Source organism: Equus przewalskii, chromosome X, assembly GCF_037783145.1.
Source record: "Equus przewalskii isolate Varuska chromosome X, EquPr2, whole genome shotgun sequence".
In the NCBI taxonomy this organism is placed as follows: domain Eukaryota; kingdom Metazoa; phylum Chordata; class Mammalia; order Perissodactyla; family Equidae; genus Equus; species Equus przewalskii.
In genome coordinates, this window is record NC_091863.1 from 56,945,534 (window position 1) to 56,962,355 (window position 16,822).

At 38.6% G+C, this 16,822-nt stretch overlaps 1 pseudogene; it reads right to left on the bottom strand.

Annotated features, from left to right (window-relative positions):
* Window positions 1-1,384: 1,384 nt before the first annotated feature.
* On the bottom strand, window positions 1,385-14,886 carry LOC139080864 (uncharacterized protein C9orf40 pseudogene; annotated as a pseudogene).
* Window positions 14,887-16,822: the final 1,936 nt, after the last annotated feature.

The window sequence follows — 16,822 nt, forward strand, 5'->3', positions numbered from 1 at the left end:
GAGATCCTGATTGCAATTTTACCCAAAAGTAAGACTGCTGGATCATATGATATTTCTATTTTTCAATTTTTGAGAAAACTTCATCGTTTTTCATAGTGGCTGCACCATTTTACATCCCAACCAACAGCATACTAGGGTCCTGATTTCTACACATTCTCACAACACCCATTTTCTTTTCTTTTCTTTTCTTTTTTAAAGACTGGTACCTGAGCTAACAACTGTTGCCAATCTTCTTTTTTTTTCTGCCTTATCTTCCCAACCCCCCCATACATAGTTGTATATCTTAGTTGCAGGTGCTTCTAGTTGTGGGATGTGGGATGCCGCCTCAACGTGGCCTGAGGAGCGGTGCCATGTCCGTGCCCAGGATCCGAACCCTGGGCCGCCTCAGCGGAGCGCACGAACTTAACATCTCGGCCATGGAGCCAGCCCCTCTTTTGTTTTTTAAAATCATGGCCGTCCTAATAAGATGTGAGGTGACATCTGATTGTGGTCTTAATTTGAACTTCCCTGACAATTAATGACACCAAGCACTTTTTCACATACCTGTTGGCCATTCGAATGTCTTCCTTGGACAAGTTTCAAGTCTTCTGCCTATATTTTAATCAGGTTGTTTATTTTTAAGCTATTGACTTGGAGAAGTTCCCTATATATTTTGGGTATTAACCCATTATCAGACCTCATATGGTTTGTAAATATTTTCTCCCATTCCATGGGTTGCTTTTACTCTGTTGACTTTTTCCTTACACTTTTGGACTATTTTGAATAATGCTGATATGAATATGGGTTTACAAACATCTTTTCAAGTCCCTGGTTTCAATTCTTTTAGGTAGATAACAGAAGTGGAATTGCTGGATCATACAGTAATTCTACTTTTGATTTTTTTTTTTTTTGAGGAACTGACATACTACCATAGCTGCTGGATAATTTTACATTCCATTCATTAATGCACAAGGGTTCCTATTTCTCCACACCCTTCTCAACATTTATTTACTTAAAAAAAACGGATGCAAAGTGGTATCTCATTGTGAGGTTGATTTGCATTTCCCTAATGATTAGTGATGTTGAGCACCTTTTCATTGGCTTATTGGAGATTTGTACATCTTCATAGAATTGTCTACTCAATCTCTTTCCTCATTGTTTTAAGAATGCATACATAAAATACTTCCCCTATAACATAACAGCACTATATCCTTAACAAATCCCTATTGGGAGGTTCAGTAGTGACTGCAAGCATTTATCTTTAAAGCAACTTTTCCTCATTTTACAGGTTTGGGAATGATATCACATCAAGTATGGGAAATAACTTTTTTGCTTAAGAATACATAAATTCACTTGGAGATGTTGCCTCAGATTCAGAAAAAAACCATTTCCTCAGCTCCTTCTATCAGTACTCCCTGTCAATCTCAACGACTTCATTATCGCCCTGAAGTGTTTCTTCTGTTGTCTTCATTTACATTTTCAATGTCTGCCAGATCAGTAAGTGGTAAAAGACTCCTCTAGTACTGAAAGGTATTATTCTGCCAAAATTCATTGAGCTGTCGCGGTGCGGTCCCCCAGGCTCCCCGCGTGGACTCCGAGCGCCCCCACCCTGTTATTGCTACCGCCCCTTGGGGTTCAGGCACCCCGCGGCTGCTCCCCCAGGACGCGGGGCCGCATGGGCGACAGCAGCTCCAGAGGCTCGCCTGTCTCCAGGCTATGGCCTTCACTCTCCCTGCCGCCTGGGGTGCTGTTATCTCCGTTGTCGCGGTGATTGCTGGGCGAAGCCCTAGGCTCAGTCATAACCGCCGCAGCAGTTTTGCGCTTTCGGGGCAGCTCCCGGACGTCTAGAGGCTTCCCGGGATACGAGGCCCCTCGGTGCCGGGATCCAGAGCGGCAGCGGCGGTCGCGGCCGCTGAGGAAGTCGCAGAGCAGAAGCCGCTTCCAAGGTATGTGGAATGTCAGCGGCTCAACAGCTCGCCGCTTGCCGTGGGACCAGGAGGCTTGAGCAGAGCCGACTTGGTGCGGGAGCCTTAGCGAGAACAGCTGCGGGGTTGCTGCGGGGTTGAAGGGCGAGAGCTGAGCTGACGCGGGGTAGGGCGAGGAATAAGTCGAGGGGAGACGGTGGCAGAGACGGTGGCAAGAAGTTGAAAGTGGCGGAGGGGGCGAGGCAGCCAAGATGGCGCAGCCGCGTGGTGCCCTCACCGCTAAGGTGCTCTCATTTTTTCATAGGTTTGTTTTTTGTCTTTCTTTTTGAGTTGAGGGAGTTCTTTTTATATTCTCGATACTAGCGCCTTCTAAGCTATATGATCTGCATATGTTTTCTCTCACTCTATCGATTGCCTCTATACTCTGTTGTCCTTTGATACACAAAAGCTGTTTATTTCAATGTAGTCACTTTATTTTTTTCTTCTGTTGTCTGTGCTTTTGGTGTCATATTCAAGAAATCATATCCAAATCCAATATCATGAAGCCTTCCCCCTATATTTTCTTCTGAAAGTTTCATAATTTTACCTCTTAACACTTAGGTCTTTGATCCATTTTAAATTAGTTTTCATATATGGTGTAAGAGTCCAATTTCATTCTTTTGCATGTGGATATCCAGTTTTCCCAGCACCATTTGTTGGAAAAATGACCTTCCTCTGTTGAATGATTTTGGCATCCTTTTGGAAAATCATTTGCTCATGTATGGAAGACTTTATGTTGCTGGGCTCTCTATTCCACTTCATTGGTCTATCTGTCTGTCTTTATGCCAGTACCACACTCTTAATTGCTGTAGTTCTGTAGTAAGTTTTGAATCAGGAGGTGTACACGTGGTTGCTTTTGAATGTCTTCATTTTCTTAAGAGGCTCACGAGTGTTTCTACTCAGGGCCTTAGCTGTTCTACTGTTTTCCTCAAGCAGTAATCTCTTGCATCCAGACATCTGGTGGGGGTTTTCAATAACCATGCCCTCAGCTTCCCACACCTTCCCTTAGCCTGAGATCCAAGCCATTTTGGGCACTTTGAACTCTGAGTTAAGCATGACAGATATCATTCCCTCATACAGTGCACAGACAAGTTAGAAGATAGCAAATCCAGTCCGCCCAGCTCTCTCTACTTCACAAAAAGTGACTGAGGATCAAACCACTACTTATCTCAACTGCACTGTGCCATAAAGGGCAGGGATGGTACAGGGGCAAATAAAGATTCCACTAAAGTTTCTGCCATTTTAAATGTGGCATTTTCCTTGATTAAGCATTTACATGATTGCTATAGATGTTTGCCTGATTTCTAGAGCTCCTATAAAGCTGTTTTACTCAGTCTTATAATTGTTTATTTAATGTTTCTGTGGAGGAATGAGGACCTGAAACTTCTTAGTCTGCCATCTTTCTGATGTCTCTCTCCTGTAAGCTTTTGGTTTGATTCAATTGAAAAGTTAATTCTGACAATTTGTGCGAGCTTAATTTTTGATTTTGTAGAAGGACATACTTTTAGTGTTCCCCACTCTACCAGTTTTTCTGTATTGACTTATCCTTTTATTGTTGATTTGCATATGTTCTTTATATATTTTTGAAACAGTCCTTTCTCAGATATAAATATTCCAAATGTTTCCCCTTTGTCTGTAGCTTGCCTATTTACACTCTTAATGGTATATTTTGGTGAATAAGATTTTAATTCTAGTGAAGTCCAATTCAGCAATATTTTCTTTTATGATTAGTGCTTTTTGAGGCCTGTGAAGTCCTTGTGCCTCTAAGATTGGGAATATAGTCTCCTATGTTTTCTACCAGGAGGTTTATATTTTTAGCTTTTATGTTTAGATAATAGCTCATCTCAAATTAATTGTTGTGTGATGTAATGTGGGGATCAAAGTACGTTTTCTATTTGGATATCCAATTGTTCCAGCGACATTTGATGAAAAGATTTTTTTTTTTCTGTTGAATTTCTTTGGTACCATTGACAAACTGTAGGTTTATTCCTAAACTCACCATTCTGTTCCACTGAGTTCAATTAATGTTTGTTCATCTGATCATGAGTATCAAAGTGATTGACTATTTTTATTACTAGATTTATAGTTAGTTTTAAAGTCAAGTAAAGTGCTCCGCATTTGTTATTCTATTTGAAGGTTGTTATCGATATTCCAGGTCTTTTGCATGTCCACAAAATTTTCAAATCACTTTGATCATTTATACAAAAGAGCCTGCTGGGATTTTTATTGGTATTGCATTTAATATACAGCTCACTTTAGGGAAAATTAACAATAGTGAGTCTAACAATTCAAGGTCCCATTTCATTGATTTAAACTTTCTTTAATTTCTTTCAATATGGTATAATTTTTAGGATGTTTTATGCATTTTATTGTTAAATTTATCCTTATTTTATGTTTGCAAATATTATTATAAATCATATTGTATTTTAATTTCATATTATTAAGTACAATTTAATATATATTTTTGGTCCTTTTTGCAGTAAATTTTGTAAACAAAGAAATGCACAAATTCTAATTGTACTCTTCAGTCAGTTTTGACAAATAAACATACTGATGCAACATGAACCTTTATCAAGATAGAGAGCATAACTGTCACCCCTGCAAGTTCCCTCATGACCTTTTGAATCTCCACCACTACTCTGATAGAGTAACCACTGGTCTGATTTTTTACCACTAATAGATTAGTTTATTGCACATCCATATGCCTATATTCCCCAAATTATACACTTTTAAATGGATACAGTTGAATGTTTGTAACTATACATCAGTTATATTTACAAAATTAATGCTAAATCAAGAAAGCTTTACACAAGAGTGAATAATATATGATTCCATTGCATTTGGGGAAATGTGACATCATTCAACAATGTGACTCTTCCAATTCCTGATGACTATATCCCTCTCCATTTATTTTACTTTCTTTAATCAGTATTTTCTAGGTTTCAACATACAGGTCTTGCACATATTTTCTTAGATTCATAGCAAAGTAGTTCATATTTTGGGGTACCATGTAATTTCAGTTTATTCATTAATATTTTTAGACATAAATTTTATTTTAGGCATTAATCTTGTATCCTATTACCTTGCTACATTTTCTTATTAAAGTTAGTAGCTTGATGTGGTTTCTGTGGGAATTTCCACATTGACAATCATGTCATATGCACATAGCATTTTATTTTTTTCCTTTACTATATGTGCATTTTATTTTTCTCTCCTTATTGCACTGGCTGAGACAGCTAGTAAAATGTTGATTAGGGGTGATTTGAAAGGACATCATTGCCATCAATTTTACTTGACAGTGATAAAATGAGTAAAAATACCTTTTAAATTTGCCTTCACTTTATCCATTTCTGGAGATCTTAACTTCTTTGTATAGATTGAAAGTTCTGTCTGGTATCCTAGCCCTTCTTCCTGAAGAAACTCCTTTAATATTTCTTGTAGTGCAGTTTATCTGGTTGTGAATTTTCTCAAGCTATTTTTTAGATTTCTCTATCATTTTTGAAAGATAGTTTCACTATGTAAAAAATTCTGGCTGACGTTTTTTCTTTTGGTGCTTTAGAGAAATCCACTGCATTGTTCTCTGGTTTGTATGATGTCTGGTAAGAGTCTACTGTAATTCTTTTTTTTTTTTTTTTTTATATTAATGTCTTCTCTTTATTTTATTTTATTTTTTTATTAATGTTATGATAGATTACAACCTTGTGAGATTTCAGTTGTACATTTTTGTTAGTCATGTTGTGGGTACACCACTTCCCCCTCCGTACCCTCCCCCCACCCCCCCTTTTCCCTGGTAACCACCGATCTGATCTCCTTCTCAATATACTAATTTCCACCTATGAGTGGAGTCATATAGAGTTCGTCTTTCTCTGACTGACTTATTTCGCTTAACATAATGCCCTCGAGGTCCATCCACGTTGTTGTGAATGGGCCAATTTCGTCTTTTTTTATGGCTGAGTAGTATTCCATTGTGTATATATACCGAGTCTACTGTAATTCTTATCTTTGTTTTTCTGTATGCAATGTTGCTTTTTTCCTGAATGCTTTCTAATGGTCTCTCTATTTTTAGTTTTCAGCAATTTGAATATGAGTTTAGGATTTGGGATTTTTTTAAAAATCCTGCTTGGGTTTTGTTTTGTTTTGTTTTTTGTTTTTTGATTCTGTGCATTAAGGTATTTCATTATCTTTGGGGAGAAAATTTAACCATATGTTATACTGCTTTACTTTGTTCCAAAACTCTTGGGTGCATGCTTGTGTGGGGAGTTTTGTTGTTATTACTACTACTTTTTCTCTTTGTGTTTCAGTTTCTGTAATTTTCTGTTGATCTATATTCAAGTTCACTGATTTTTTCATTTGCCTATGTCTAGTCTACTGATGAGCCTATAAAAGGCATTCTTTTTTTTTATTTTTTATTGAGTTAACGATAGGTTACAATCTTGTGAAATTTCAGTTGTACGTTATGGTTTGTCAGTCGTGTTGTAGGTGCACCCCTTCACCCTTTCTGCCCACCCCCCACCCCATCTTTCCCCTGGTAGCCACTGATCTGTTCTCTTTGTCCACATGTTTAAATTCCTCATATGAGTGGAGTCATACAGAGATTGTCCTTCTTTATCTGGCTTATTTCACTTAACATAATTCCCTCAAGGTCCATCCTATAAAAGGCATTCTTCATCTCTGTTCCCATATTTGTTTCTAGCATTATTAGAAACTTTCTAATAGCTTCCACCTGTCTCTTAAAATTCTCCTTTTATCCATGCTGTCTTCTTTTTCCACCAGACCATTTAATATATTAATTAGAGTGCTATTTCAATTCTAAGTAATCTCTGAGTCTGTTGAGAGCTGTGTCTCTTGAGTTGTTTTTCCTGCTTTTTTGTGCATCTTGCAATTTAAATTGATTGCTATACATAGTGTGTAGAATGATAGAGATGAAGGTAAAGATTATTTATAGAGAAATTAACATCCTTCTTTTGCTGTTAGGCCATTAGTGTGATGTGTTGAGTCAATTTAATTGGGACTTGAGTCGGTTTTGGGTTTTGTTACTATTTTAGTTACCTTTAAGTCTCCACTAGCTGCAAATTTCTCTAGCGTTACATTATGCCTAAGTGAGAATTGGTTTATCAAAGATTTCTTCTCAGTGCTCCTACTCCTTCTTCAGCATTAGGCCTTCCTTTGGTGAGGTTTATTGCATATTCTTGCCCCTCAACCAGTGGTAGATTGCTGCTTCTTGTTGCTTAGTATTTCCTACCCTGTTGAGGGCAGAATTTTCCGTTGTCCTCCTTTAGCCACAGTTTTGGCAGATGCTGTATCCCTTTTTCTTGAAGGTGGTGGCGTCTTGGTGATCCTGACCTTTCTCCAGTGGTAGGAAAAACCTCTGAAGCTTTGGTCCCAGGAGTGTTTCTTGGCCCTCCTCAGGAGTAGAGGGTTTTTTCTTCCTGCAGCTGTAATGGGTCTTCACCTGTGTCCTAGGGGCAATGAAATTTACTCACTTTCCCCAGTGTCTTAAAGGCATTTCTTTCTTATGGTAAAAGGTTTTCAGTGGAGCTTCAGGCCTTTCTCATAGACGTGTCTGCTCCTCTCTTCCAAGCCTTTACCCAAGGGTGATTATTTCTACTCTCTTGCCCTTTCCCCAGTTCTTCTCATAAGCTCTCAATGAGGTCCACAGAGAAGAACCTGCAAGGGTGTGAATTCCCCTTGCTTCTGTGGCTCTATGCTCTCATACTAGCCCATACTTGACCTTTAGAAATTTGTTTAAACTTTTAGTCGAATTCTTATTACCTGCTTATATGGGGGACTCATCTTCTTGCCATTGCCGTAGGTCAGCCAGTGCTCATGTTCTGTCTTTTCTCAGAAGCACACACTTTCCTCACGATTCAGGCTAATCAGTTGCCCTGCAACCTCAGCTCTGTAATGGATTCAAGTTATGATTTTATAGTTTATTTGGCTTTCTCTTGTTATGGTAGGAGTGATACCTCTTCCAGCTTTCTATATCCTGTGTGAAATCTAGAAATTCCTAGTGTCTATTTGTATTTTATTTGTTTAGTTTTTTTCTAGTTGTTATGGTGAGGATGATGGTCTTTCACTATCTTTTACATACATTATGATTTAAAGTTAAATGCCAGAATCATCTTCCTAAAACGTAAATTGGATCATGACACTCTTTTGCTTCCTATCTTTCAGTGTTTTCCCATTTTGTACGGCAAATTTTAAAAATAATAAAATTTGAACTAATTCTCTCTCTCTCTCTCTTTTTGCCTATAAGGTCCTGCATGATTTTGTTCTTTATCTCATGCCATTATCCTTTCTTTTTATAGTCTAGCCCAAGGGTTGGCAAACATTTTTTGCAAAAGGCCAAATGATGATTATTTTAAACATTTGGTCCATATGTTTTCTGTTAGAACTATTCAACTATTGAAACATCAAGCAACTATAGACAATACATAAATAAATTAGCTTGGCTGTAGTCCAAAAAAAAGATTTATATACGGACACTGATATTTGAATTTCATATAGTACTGACATGTCATGAAATATTCTTCTTCTTTAGGTTTTTTTCCTTCTAACTATCTGAAAGTGTACAATGGATGCAGGATGCAGGCCATACAAAAAAGATGCAGCGAGTCAGATTTAGCCCACGAGCTGTAATTTACTCACATTTATTGCTACAAGTTTATTTACATTGCATAGCAAGTACAACCCATTCCCTTTGTGGATGACTTCTTTACCCTCAAGTTTGGCTTTAAATGTTCCCTTTTCACAGATTCTTTCTCTAACCACCCATTCTAAAGTAAATATGCTCCTCTGCCTTCTTTATCACTGCATCCTATTTCCCTTTAATGTTCTTATCACAATGGATAATTATATGTTTATGTTTCCTTGATTACTGTTGGTCTCCTCCAGTAGATTTTAAGTTCCATTTGTCACGACAATGTCTGTTGGGATTTTACTCACCAGTGCCTAACACTTATTATCACTTAGCAAGTATTCAATAAATAATTTGTTAAATGTAATACTCAGCTTCCTTCTGCCCCCTTGGGCTTTAATTTTTTATTTGAAGGTGCTGATCCATCTGACTATTTAATTATGGATTTACTGAAGACACTTAGAAGGCTTATTGTGCCAAGCTGTGCCAAGTCCATGGCTTGATGAACCTAGGTCCATCCCCTCCCCCTTTCCACTTCATGGACAACAACTTGATGATAGGTCTATGGGATGTAAAATTTATCATAGTTGAGTTCTGGAATTTCCGATTTTCTTGGGAAACAAAGTGGAAAACTTAGTAGTTGACCTCAACAGCACAGCTAAAATCTTACATGTATTGAAGAAAGTAGGGTGAGGAATAAAGGAGGGACTTTTTTTATGAGATCATAACTGAAAGTTATGTAAGCAAATGCCATAACCATACAAATAGCAAATCAAGCTTCTCAGTTTCTGTCCAAAGGTTTTGTGAGGGAATTACCAAAGTGTGAGTATTTGATATGTAGGATATAGGGTAGAGAATTCAGTTTGAAGTTAGTGGAATAACTTTCTCAAATCCTTATGGCTAAATTATCAGCTCATCTTAGAATCAGATTTGAGAATTCAAATGCACTCTTCTTTGATATCTTCCTGGAAAACAGTGTGTTTTCATCCCTAACATGTAAGCTTTCTAACTGCATACCTTGGGATTAAAACTTACTTACGGCTGAGTGTTTTAATCCCATTAAAAAAGAATTAAGGAATAGAGGAAAGGGGTAAGGGTGGATGCTCATTCTTAAAGCTAAACCACAGATTAGCTAAAGCTGAAAAGCACTGGCAGCGTTTGAAATAACTGAGAGCATCTTATACTGCACACTCTATTATATAAGAGAGGCACTAAAAGTTAAGACTAGGCATTTTAGTTCTTGGTTCTTTTTGCTTCTGAGGGGCAAAATGATCCTAGCTATGACCTAATTGAAATTCAACAGTAGTCCAAGTGCTTGTTTAATCCATTGGCACCAAAAGCCCAAGACGAAAGGTTTTTCATTAGTTTATTTCTTCAAATTCATAGTCCATGGTATCATGGGCACTCCACATACCTTCTGCTATACTCGGAGTGCTCAGATGAATGAAAGGTTACCAAAAATAGGGCTCAGGAGGGGGTACAATTTAGAAAGGAAAATTAATGTTGAGTATTTAAATATAGGAGAGAAGAGCGATTTGGGAATTTTCGGTTTTGTAATACTTATGCATCTTCTTCCCTGTATTAATGGAGACAAACAAACATTGATGGTAGGCAGAATAATGGCCAAGAAAGATGTCCATGCTCTAATCCCTGTGACTATACTATGTTACATGGCAAGAAGGAATTAAGGTTGCTAATCCTAGCTGACCTTCAGATGAGATTATCCTGGATTAGCAGGGTAGGCCCCATGTAATCACAAGGGTCCTCATAAGTGAGAGAGGGAGGCAGAGAGTCAGTGTCAGGGTGATACAGCATGAGACTCTACCAACCACTGTTGGCTTTGAAGATAGAAGGGAGCCAGAAGTCAAGTAACATGGGTGGCCTCTAGAAGCTGAAAAAGGCAAGGAAACAGAGTCTCCCCTAGAGTCTCTAGAAGGAACACAGCCTAGCCAGCATCCTGATTTTAGCCCAGTGAGATCCATTTCAGACTTCTGACCTCAAGAATTGTAGGATAATAGATTTGTGTTGTTTTAAGCCACCAAATTTGTGATAATTTGTTACAGCACCAGTAGGAAACTAACACAATGCCCCTGTGATTATTGTGCTATGTATTTATATCCTCTTACAGGGAGTTCAGGAGGTTTATGGACCCAGCCAGAAGAGACATGGAAAGGCTAGTGTATAACGAATGGAAAAATGTATCTTTTACAATTCTCTATAAATCACCTTTGCCTAGTGTATTAGTCTTAGGCTACCATAACAAAATACCACAGATTGGGTGGCTTAAACAACAGGCATTTATTTTCTCAAAGTTCTGGAGGCTAGAGATCCAAGATCAAGGTGCCATCAGGTTTGGTTTCTGGTGAGATTTTTGTTCTGGTTTGCAATTGGCTGCCTTGTCTCTGAATCCTCACATGGCCATTCCTTGTAACACACATGAGCAGAGAGAGACAGTGAGATCTTTCTGATGCCTCTTCCTCTTCTTATAAAGACGTCGGTATTACTGGATAAGGACTCCACATTTATTACTTCGTTTAACCTATCTCCAAATACAGTCACCTTGGGAGTTAAGGCATCAACAAATGAATTAGGCGAGGGGGACACAAGTCAGTCCATAACACCTAGATAGAAGACAATTATGGCCTCATTTTTTCCCCCAGAAGACATAAAGTCTATGACAGCAGAGTAGCTAGTGGAAATCACATCCCCTGATTCTAATATTAGGGCATTCCCTAAGCCAGCATCCCATATGTATGGAAAACCCATTGTTCAGTGCTATCTTTCTTTACTGCTTTTTTTTTTCCTGACTCACACAAGCAATGTGGAGAAGGATCCTGAGAACGTCTTTGGGAAAGAGCTTAATACAGATTTCAGTCCCTTTGTGGATGAGCAATTAAAGGGGGGACCACTGCCCAACATGGAAGTAGAGTCAGCAGCTGCTGTGGGGGATTTTAAAAGACACGTACAATGTAGCATAAATGGTAGAATGCTAGGGATAGAAAAAATATTCTACACGTCACCTAATCAAGATTCTAGCTTCTAGACAAACTAAACTCCCCCCAGATATATCAGTTTTAACTAAATCAGTAAGGTATGTAATCTTCTTTATCTAGGTAGTTTTACATTAACATTGCGCCCCTTCTCTACATGTAGGTTCTTTCTCATTGCTAATATTTATTCTTCATGTTATAGTATAGGCAAATTTTTTTTATTGAGTTAATGATAGGTTACAATCTTGTGAAATTTCAGTTGTACATTAATGTTTGTCAGTCATGTTGTAGGTGCACCACTTCACCCTTTGTGCCCACCCCCCACCCCACCTTTCCCCTGGTATCCACTAAACTGTTCTTAGTCCATAATTTTAAATTCCTCATATGAGTGGAGTCATACACAGATTATCCTTCTCTCGCTGGCTTATTTCACTTAACATAATTCCCTCAAGGTCCATCCATGTTATTGCAAATGGAATGATTTTGTTCTGTTTTACAGCTGAGTAGTATTCCATTGTATATATGTACCACATCTTCTTTATCCATTCGTCTGTTGCTGGGTACTTAGGTTGCTTCCATGTCTTGGCTATTGTAAATAATGCTGCCATGAACATTGGGGTGCATAGGACTTTTGGGATTGCTGACTTCAAGCTCTTTGGATAAATACCCAGTAGTGGGATGGCTGGATCCTATGGTAGTTCTATTTTTAATTTTTTGAGGAATCTTCATACTGTTTTCCATAGTGGCTGCACCAGTTTGCATTCCCACCAACAGTGTATGAGGGTTCCTTTTTCTCCGCAACCTCTCCAACATTTGTTACTATTGGTTTTAGATATTTTTGTCATTCTAATGGGTGTAAGGTGATATCTTAGTGTAGTTTTGATTTGCATTTCCCTGATGATCAGCGATGATGAGCATCTTTTCATGTTCCTATTGGCCATCAGTATATCTTCTTTGGAGAAATGTCTGTTCATGTCTCCTGCCCATTTTTTGATTGGGTTGTTTGATGTTTCATTGTTGAGTTGCAAGAGTTCTTTATATATTATGGATATTAAGCCTTTGTCAGATATATGACTTGCAAATATTTTTTCCCAGTTAGTGGGTTGTTTTTTTGTTTCAATCCTGTTTTCGTTTGCCTTGAAGAGGCTCTTTAGTCTGATGAAGTCCCATTTGTTTATTCTTTCTATTGTTTCCCTTCTCTGAGAAGGCGTGGTGTCCGAAAAGATCCTTTTAATACTGATGTCAAAGAGTGTACTGCCTACGTTTTCTTCCAGAAGCCTTTAGTATAGGCAAATTTTAATTTGAGTCTGTCATTATAAAGTTGAGACATCTGTGATTAAAACACTTTAATCTGGAAAGACAGTGGTAAACCCTTCAAGCAAAAGCCAAAGGAGATTCAAAAACAATGACCAGAGAGATTGAAAGTAAACCAGTACAGGGAGATGTTACAGCAACCAAGGGAGAGAGGCAGGAGTTTTAAAAAGGGAGGAGGGGAGTATGTCAACAGAAAAAGAGAAACCAATTCAGATGAGCATACAGTCTATTAGATAGGGGGATTATTGGTGGCTTTTAGCAAAACTCTTTCAGTGGAGTCGTGGAGGTGGCAGGCTAATTATAGTAGATTGAGGAATGAAATAGTAAAGTGAAGATATTAAGTCTCTGAAGAACTTCCCTGTGAGGCATCTTTTCTGCAGGGATGAAGATATGAGAGAAAGAAAAGGGTTTTAGGCTAGAGATGGAGCGATATGGAGAGAGAAGATGTAGATTATGAATAGCAATTCTAATCAAACCAGGAACCTGGATATCACATTGGGCTGAATTGATGGGTTATTCATTCATTCAGGCAAAAAAGATTTATTGAAAGCCTCAATGTGCCAGATAATGGAGATACAAAGGTGGTTAAACATGGACCTTGGCCCCTGTCTTCAGCAAGCTTCCAGACTGGAGAGGGAGGAGGACACACATTAATCAAATGATAGCACAGATGAATGTGTAATTACATACTGAGAAACATATCTACTTTGGTATCAGGAAATTAAGTGGAACAAGTAATGTGATCGGTGGAAAAACAGGATTTATTAGGAGAATAGAAGGAAGGCTCACTTCAAACATGCTGGGAAGAACCCCAGCCGGGTAACAAGCTCAGGCCTAGCTTTACATATGTTTAATACCACTTAACTCTACTTTTGTTCTTATCCTCCCCAAAGCAATCCTCACGTTCCTCTAGAGCTGTGTTTTCTTTTCTTTTTGTTCGTTTTCAAGGTTCATTTCCTATACCATTTTTATTCCATTGCTTCTACAGAGGAGTGAACTCTTTTATAGATCCCAAATTCTCCTTTTTAAGTAGTTACAGTTACAATCATTTATGACTCCAGAACTGAGAACCTAGAATGTGGATTTTCCAGGCTATTTATTTTATTCCTAGGAATTATATACAGAAGTCAGAGGGAAGGTAAAGAAGGGTGGCAACATGGTGACCAGACAGATATTTAATAGGTCTGCGTCCTACTTGCTCTGTACAAATTATCTCAAATGTCAAGTAACTAATTTAAGCTCTCAGACCTCAGGGTCTTAAACTTTAAAATAAAGAGATTTGACTAGATAATTTATAAAGTTAGCATTTTTTCCAACTGTCTCTTTTCTCAGCTAAACAAATGTATTTTAAGCTCTCTCCTCACCCAAACTATGTAAATACAAAGATTACTTTGTTTGAATAGTGTCTCTAGTAGCTAACACCCTAGCAGGTCATCAGGACATTCCTCAACCCCCAAAAAAGTACAAGAAGACTCTGTGATGATCTTTTGGGTGTAAGAATCATACACTTTTGAGGCTGGCCCTGTGGCCAAGTGGTTAAGTTCATGTGCTCTGCTTCGGTGGCCCAGGGTTTCCCCAGTTTGGATCCTGGGCGCGGACATGGCATCGCTCATTAAGCCATGTGGAGGCGGCGTCCCACATAGCACAACTAGAATGACCCACAACTAAAATATACAACCATATACTGGGGGGATATGGGGAGAAAAAGCAGAAAAAACAAAGAAGATTGGCAACAGTTGTTAGCTCAGGTGCCAATCTTTAAGGAAAAAAAAAAGAGTCATACACTCTTATAGACAGTTGCATGCTTCCTTTGCACCATCTTTCTTCTCATATTCCACCCACGCACCCCCTCTTTTCAAAGGGTCTTGGGAATCATGAAAACAAGCAACAATTTTGTCAGCAGCTACTACCGCCATACCATCACCACCTCCACCACCACCCAAGCAGCTTCACTCTCCATCTCAGATGCCTTTTCAGCAACAGCTACAGCTTGCACTCTCATCTGGCCCTCCACCTTTCCCAATCACTGGACATTCACTATCACATTTTCTCCACTCTTCTCTTTCAGTTTCATCAGTGCCACTTATGCTCCATTCCCAAGGTAAGTCAGCCTCAACTTTATTAGAAGGGTTTGACAGAGGTAAAGCGTGCTCACATTCCCCAAAGATGTCGTGTCTTGGCAATTCTTTACCCTTTCAATGGGATATGATTATCCAAATATGATTGGATAAAATAAGAAAATATGTGACCCCAGTTTTTTTTTTTTAAGATTTTTTTTCCCTTTTTCTCCCCAAAGCCCCCTGGTACATAGTTGTATATTCTTCATTGTGGGTCCTTCTAGTTGTGGTATGTGGGATGCTGCCTCAGCGTGGTCCGACGAGCAGTGCCATGTCTGCGCCCAGAATTCGAACCAACAAAACACTGGGCCACCTGCAGCGGAGCGCGCAAACTTAACCACTCGGCCACGGGGCCAGCCCCTGTGGGCTCAGTTTTAAACTAGGTACCTTGCAGACAAACTGACCACTTATCTAAGCCCCTTTTTCTCATTTTCATGACATATAATATTGGATATATGAATATAACACAGCTAAATTCTCAAAAGTAACATATACCCATTAGTCAGCAAATCAGTACAATGCCTCTGCTGCCATATCTATAAACTGAATGATTTGTTTGTAGACCGAGGATTGGAAAACTTTTTCTGTAAAGAGCCAGGGAGTAAAAAGATTAGGCCAGGGTTTCTCAACCTCAGCAGTATTAAAATTTGGGGCCAGATAATTCTGTTGTGGTGGGCTTTCCTGTACACTGTAGAATGTTTAGCAGCATCCCTCGCTCCTGCCCACTAAGTGCCAGTAGCACAAAACCCCAGTTGTGACGACCAAAAAATTTTCCAAATATTGCCAAATATCTCCTATGGGGCAAAAATGCTCCTGGTTGAGAATGATTGGTATAGGCTTTGCAGTCCATATACCCCCTGTCAGAATTAGTCAGTAGTGCCATGTAGCATAAAAGCGGCCATCAACAATACATAAACAAATGTGCGTGGCTACTTATCAATAAATTTTATTGGGGCCTGCTCCGTGGCCAAGTGGTTAAGTTCGCGCGCTCTGCTGCGGCGGCCCAGGGTTCAGATCCTGGGCACGGACATGGCACTGCTCGTCAGGCCACGTTGAGACGGCGTCCCACATCCCACAACTAGAAGGACGTGCAACTAAGATATACAACTGTGTGCAGGGGGGGTCTGGGGAGATAAAAGCAAAAAAAAAAAAAAAGATTGGCAACAGTTGTTAGCCCAGGTGCCAATCTTTAAAAAAATAAAATAAAATAAATTTTATTTATGGAAACTGAAATGTGAATTTCATGTAATTTTCACATGCAATGAAATATTATCCTTTTTTATTTTTTCCAAGCAAAGTATGAAAACCATTCCTAGCTTGTGGACCATACAAAAACAGGTGGTGAGCCATAGCCTTCCAACCCCTGTTTCATTTTGTTTTGTTATTCTAATACTATATTTCATTTAAACCAATATATCCAAGTAATATCATTTCAACATGTGATCACTATAAAAATTATTTATATTTTTACACTATTTATTAAATAAATCCAGTGTGTATTTTACACTTATAACACATCTCAGTTTAGACTAACCATGTTTTAAGTACTCAATAGCCATATATGGCTAGTGGCTATCATATTGGGTCATGATGCCCTAGAATATTTTATTTTAAATATTAGACATACTGCCTCTGAAGAGGCCCTAGTCAATGGGAACATGAGATCACTTTCTCTTTGAAGGTAAATCCCTCTAACTTCTGTTATTGGTTCAAGCCCACAAAATGATCAACTAAAAGTAAGGTTGAGTTTCCTATCAGGAAAAGAATATACTAGAAACCCACCATGACAGTTTTCATCCAATTCACGATCATATTTCTGAT